At 39.5% G+C, this 6,708-nt stretch overlaps 1 pseudogene; it reads left to right on the forward strand.

Annotated features, from left to right (window-relative positions):
• Positions 1–721: 721 nt before the first annotated feature.
• LOC121024556 (transcription elongation factor A protein-like 8) lies at positions 722–2,635 on the forward strand (annotated as a pseudogene).
• Positions 2,636–6,708: the final 4,073 nt, after the last annotated feature.

Consider the following 6,708-nt stretch of genomic DNA (forward strand, 5'->3'; position numbering starts at 1 on the left):
TATATATATGATGAAAAATAATTAATTCTTGACATTTGCAACAACATGATGGAACTGGAGGGTCTTAGGCTAAGTGAAATGAGTCAGAGAAATACAGCTATCATATGATTTCAGTCATACTTGGAATTTGAGAAATTCAATGGATGAGCATAGGGGAAGGGAAGGAAAATTAAGATAAAAAAAGAAAGGGAGGCAAACCATAAGAGACTGTTAAATACAGAAAACAAACTGAAGGTTGCTGGCTTGGGGGTGGATGGGGGTGGGTTAAATGGGTGATGGGCATTAAAGAGGACACTTTTTAGGATGAGCACTAGGTGTCATATATAAGAGATGAATCACTGGGTTCTACTCCTGAAGCCAAGACTACACTGTATGTTAACTAACTTGAATTAAAAAAAAATATCCCAAGAGTGCCATGTATTAATGAATATTCTACCTGCTAATAAGTCTCACACAAAATGGTGAGATACAGGGAACTCTATACTTTCTGAGTGTTTTGTGAGTTTATGAAAGTTATTTTTCAAAATATTTATTTGAGTTCCAAAATAAAGGTCACTCTGAGGAAAGCAGGCTTTTCTATGGACTCATCTGATTAACAAGGCATGAGGTCCTAGAGGACATGAGGTCTGTCTGAGGCCTGTTAGAAAACCGAATGGAAGTCATCCAGCAGTCATTAATGAAATGGAGTCAACGTGTGCAGAAGCCCTTATAATCAAAGGCCTGTTTCCCTGCAGCAGCTCCTCATTACCAGAGAAGGAGGAAAGTACCCCAGATCCTTTCAGGACTCTTGGTCTTTGGGGCACAATACAAAATGTGTGAGAGAAATGGGAGGAAAATCCCCTGGATCCCCGCAGGATTAATTTATTTAAAAAAATAACAGAAAAATACTCAACATGCCAAAGCCTTGTGAACCAAATGAAGGAAAACCACAGAACATGCCAAAGCCTGTGACAGATCACTCTTCAGAAGATGTACCACAGGAGGTGGAAGGAAATCCTCACATTTCCAAAGAAGGTTCAAGCCAGGAAGCCTAAGGAAACATTAGAGGAGGGCTGACCCACCTGACTAGGGTTTTTTGTTTGTTTGTTTTGGTTTTTCAATTTTGCATTATTTGTTCAAATTTTTATTTAAATTTTGCTTAGTTCACACATAGTCTTTGCAGGAGTAGAATTTAGTGATTCATTACTTACATATAACACCCAGTACTCAACATGACAAGTGCCCTCCTTAATATGCATCATGCATTTAGCCCTACCCAAGTCACCTCCCTCCACCAACCCTCAGTTTGTTCTCTGCTAGAGTCTCTTATGATTTGTTTCCCTCTCTCTTTTTTCTTTCCCTTTATGTCCATCTGTTTTGTTTCTTAAATTCCACATATGAGTGAAATCATTATGGTATTTTCTTTCTCTAACTGATTTATTGTGCTTAGCATAATACACTTTAGCTCCATCCATGTTGTTGCAAATGGCAAGATTTTATTCCTTTTGATGACTAATATTCCATTATACACCTTCTTTACTATTTATCAGTCGATGGACATTTGGGCTCTTTCTATAGTTTGGCTATTGTTGATAATGATGCTATAAACATCAGGGTGCATGTAACCCTTCATCTGTATTTTTGCAGCCCTTAGGTAACTTTCTAGTAGTGCAATTGCTGGGTCACAGGGTAGTTCTATTTTTAGCTTGTTGAGGAATCTCCATACTGTTTTCCAGAGTGGCTGCATCAGTTTGCATTCCCACCAACAGCACAAGAGGGTTCCCTTTCTCCAAATCTTCACCAATATCTATTTGTTCCTGAGTTGTTAATTTTAGTCATTCTGACAGGTGTGAGGTGGTGTCTCATCATGGTTTTGATTTGTATTTCCCTGATGTTGAATGATGTTGAGCATATTCTCATGTTTCTGTTAGCCATCTGGATGTCTCCTATTCATGTCTTCTGCCCATTTATTAACTGGGTTATTTGCTTTTAGGTGTTGAGTTTAATAAGTTCTTTATAGATTTTGGATACTAACACTTTTCAGATATGTTGTTTGAAAGTATCTTCTCCCATTCCATAGGCTGCTATAGTTTGTTGATTGTTTCCTTCATTGTGCAAAAGCATTTTATCTTGATGAAATTCCAATAATTTTTGCTTTTGTTTCCCTTGCCTTCGACGACGTGTATAGTAAGAAGTTGCTATGGCTGAGGTCAGAGAAGTTGGCCTGGCCATGGGCTTAAACAATTTTTTTTAATGTTTATTCATTTTTGAGAGACAGAGAGAGACAGAACACGAGCAGGGAAGGGGCAGAGAGAGGGAGACACAGAATCTGAAACAGACTCCAGGCTCTGAGCCATCAGCACAGAGCCCAACGCGGGGCTCAAACTCACGGACTATGATATCATGACCTGAGCTGAAGCCGGATGTTCAACCGACTGAGCCACCCAGGCGCCCCTGGCCATGGGTTTAAAGAGGACATGCCTGTGAAGCATTTGGAGCCTGAAGAAATGATAAGAGGTATAGATGAGGTGGAAATTCTTAGGGAAGAGATAGGAAGAGAAGAACAAGAAACAAGTTTGTGGTGATGCATTGGAAGCAAAGGCATTCATAGAGCCATCCTTATTCTGTATGCTTTAGGCTTGAATTCTGTTCTTGACTGATATTAAATTCTGGCCTCTGCTTTCTTACTGCCAGCATTTTCTGAAGTATCTTTGACTCCCTTGTACTTTTAATCATCTGATGGAATTTTGTAAAAGAACAAAGTTTCCTTGTTACCAACATCTCACTGGACTTTGTATTTTGACCCATTCTCCAGGTCTGTTTTTCAATTGGAAAGCTTCACATATATGCATGAAAATATATTCATTCTCTTTTGTGAAGTAAAACATAACAGGTTACAAAGCAGTATGTTTAGTATCAGCTCACATTTGCAGGATTAAATGCTAAATTGTGTGTGAATGCATATGTATATACATACATACATATATCCAAAAAAATTTTTAAGTTATATACAGTATTAACCATGCTGTCATCTATACCATCCAGATAGTCTCAACAACACATTGCTCTTTTGAGGCTTCTACTGTGGAAATTGTGGGTAGTGTACATGCCAAGTACAGGGGAGAGAGTAAGGAGCGTCCCATTGCCCAGGTCCAGCTCAAGAGTCAATTGGTGGCCACAACCTGTCAGTGACCTCCTCCAACATTCTACCCCTTGTGACTGGCTATTAGAATGTTACACACACCTCTCTGCTGCAATGTGCCCTGACAGGTCAGCAATGAGTTTCACTAGGATAGCGACGACTCCTTTAGCAGCTATTTGCATGCACTGCAGGCAGATACCACAGTAGCAGTAGAGGCACGTGCAAGAGAAAACACAGATGAAGATAATGATTCCTAAAATAAGTAACCTTTTTTTCCACCAAGAGCCCCATAATCCAAACCATTTATTTATTAAGTCCCCTAGTTTTGGGGTCAGATCATTCAGGGCATTCACTTGTGTCCTCATGGGATTTAATAAAGATGATACATTAACAGACTCATCAGATATGAACACACAACACTCTTTTTGGGTTATAGCACAGGTTGTCTCCTTGTGAGATAGCAATAATATACAAAGTGATCCTACTTTGGAAGACATCTTTTCTCATTAGAGATATTTCAGTATTCAGTAAATACAGGCTTTGTCAGCTATAATTTAAGTCTTGGTGGATGAATTTAGTAAGGGCTTCTGTGTGTGCTATTATGTCCTCCAGACCAATTAAGAGAACAAAGACAGCAGCCAAATGATCTTATCACTGCAAAACACCTTTCCCATCTGGCCTTGAGGAGAGGGGGGATAGCAATTTTTGTTACTGTGGGGTAAACTCTCCAACTCTCCCATGCCCAAGGAAAACCCAGGATGCAGTGATATCTATCCCATGGCCAACTCCCAAGACCCATTTTTCAGTCTCCTGGCTAGCTAGAAAGTTGTTGGTTTGCACTTCAGGAATTCCCAGGATGAAATTTGAAACCAGTCCCAATATTGAAGGCAGACAGAGCCTGAATAAAGAGTCAGGCCACTCCAGATTGGTAGGTAGCAGAGTTAATAAGCAAGGGAAATATGAGGCTTGTCTTGGGCAGCTGCAAGAATAGTAGATCTTTGCACATGCCCACCAGAATCTTGTTTATACAGAGGACTTAACTAGATTGAGGCACATGTACCACCCAGATAGACTCAGTACATATTGCTTTCTAAGGCTGTGTCCTTGAAAGTGGCTCCCACAGTGGGAATGGTGGGCAGAGTATATATTCCAAGGACAGGGCAGGGGATTAGAAGACTCGAATTACCTGGGTCAACCAATGGTCACCTCCTTTCAATGACCTTCTCCACCAAAGTGCTCTTCTTGCCTTTGGGCACTATTATCCAAGGACAAAATGCCTGTAGCTATGGCAGCCATCTTGCAATGATGAGGGGGATGGTCTAAGACAAAAGCATCACAAGATAGCCGCATCTTAATGTCATTATTGAGTGACTGAATTAATGACTATATCTGGACCCCTTGTGAGAAGGCTTTTTATATACCCTTATGTATTTTGATGTTCCTGTTACTTACAGCCAAAGCCAACTTTCCAGTATAGATATTAACCTCGTTGCTGCTTTTATAGGCTTCTTGGAAATTGTGTGACTATTACATACTTTTGATATAAGAGCAACTTTAATTTATGCTACTGTAGTTTTGTTGTCTTCTCTGTATTTAATGATAAAATTGTTGCTTTGGGATGTTTTGAGAAACATGCTTCAGTTGTTCTGAGAAACCTTTGTTGCCTTATCTGAGAGGTCATTATATCATGTGAGAAAATGACACAAAAGCTTTGATAACTTCATGCCATCATTTGACAAAGTTTCATAATGGATAATGGCCTAGGATAAAATAGATATGTAACCCAATAAAATCCAATTTCAATGGTATAATATTTTCTAGATATATTTTAATTTTGGGCTCAGAATAACTCATCCCGCCATTCATATCCCTATACTAAATGTGCACTGGAATCTCATTCAATATTGATTTTGATGATATTATCCTAAGCAATTTACTTTTTTTTAAATCACAACTTTTATGTTTCAGTGAAAAAATTTTGAGCCATTGACCCATTTTTGTGATTTGGAGATATAGCATAACATAACAGCACCTGTGAAAAATGCAAATAAAATTAATATAAGTAATAATATGCAAATATGCAAACAGGTGAAAATAACACCTGTTGCCTTCATTTTAGGCAAGAGCCCACTGCAGTCCTTAGAGCCCATTGACAACCTTTAGAAACACAATTATTAAGGATATAGCAGTATTTCTATGAAAGTCACCAGTTTCAAATATGTGAAATGTATGGGTTCAAAACTGTTCCTTGCTGTTTTTTTTTTTCTAAAACTTAGCACTTAGGAGACCACCAGACACCACTGTGATTCATGGAACACATTTTGAGATACAACATTCTCAAGCTTGATTTTCATATACTCTAATCTTAAGGCCCACTCATAGTTATTGCATAGTATTTGGTCCTTCTGGAAACTCCAAAGGGATTTTGGGCCCTATAATAGTGAATGCAGGAGATATTTTTGGTTGGCAGTAAAGGGTCATTTTCCAGCTTCCCCTAAAATCACTCATCAACTGTCTCACCCTTCTGTAGTTTTAATTCAAACATCCAAATGGCCCAAACTCGTGGGAGGTGGCAGCAGCAGTGGGATCCCTCTAGGGCATGGAAAGGCCTGCTATGTGTTGACTCACAACTCAATACTGGGCACTGGTTTGGCCTTTATGCTAAGATGGGTGGCATAAGAGTAATAATGCTTATTTGGGGTGGCAGGTCTCTGATATAGGGCTTCAAAGTGCCTTCTAATCACTAGCCATATGCAAATAATGACCCCTTCATTACATCCTAGGATTTGTAAGAAATATCTGTGTATTAGTCCACTTTAATGACCTTTCCAACTGAGCCCCTTCTCCTTGCCCCCACCACAGCCCCATCAGCTTCCTATCGGTGACAGACTGGAAAATAGAGTGAGTAGATTAAGAAGTCAGGTTACCCTAACATAGGGATATTAATAACCTCCATTGTATTTAACTTTCTTGTCCTGGCCCCAGGCTTCACAGCAGACCAGCATCCACCATGGTTAGTGGACACTATAGGCATCACTATATAGGACTCCCATCCCTACAGTTTTAGACCTTTGACATAGTAACCAAAAAATGTACATGCATTGTTTTGTGCAATGTGTTAAATTGTTAATGCAAACATTTAAAATACACAATTTTTAGGATAATGCTTTAGCATTTCTTCATTCACTATATTTGGAACCTCAAAAAATGGAAGTATCCTGGGCATCTTGATCACTTGAGAGATGCTGGAGCTAGCTGAGCCAAAGTGACATTGGGGCAATACCCCTGCTGGGGTACTACTTCTCCCTCCCAGCTAGCAATGCTGACAAAGGCTGGAAGCCATGTTTATTTATTTTTTTTATTTATATATGAAATTTATTGTCAAATTGGTTTCCATACAACACCCAGTGCTCATCCCAAAAGGTGCCCTCCTCAATACCCATCACCCACCCTCTCCTCCCTCCCACCCCCCATCAACCCTCAGTTTGCTCTCAGTTCTCAACAGTCTCTTATGCTTTGGCTCTCTCCCACTCTAACCTCTTTTTTTTTTCCTTCCCCTCCCCCATGGGTTCCTGTTAAGTTTCTCA

Source organism: Herpailurus yagouaroundi, unplaced genomic scaffold (assembly GCF_014898765.1).
Source record: "Herpailurus yagouaroundi ecotype Mexico unplaced genomic scaffold, PumYag 65947, whole genome shotgun sequence".
NCBI lineage: Eukaryota > Metazoa > Chordata > Mammalia > Carnivora > Felidae > Herpailurus > Herpailurus yagouaroundi.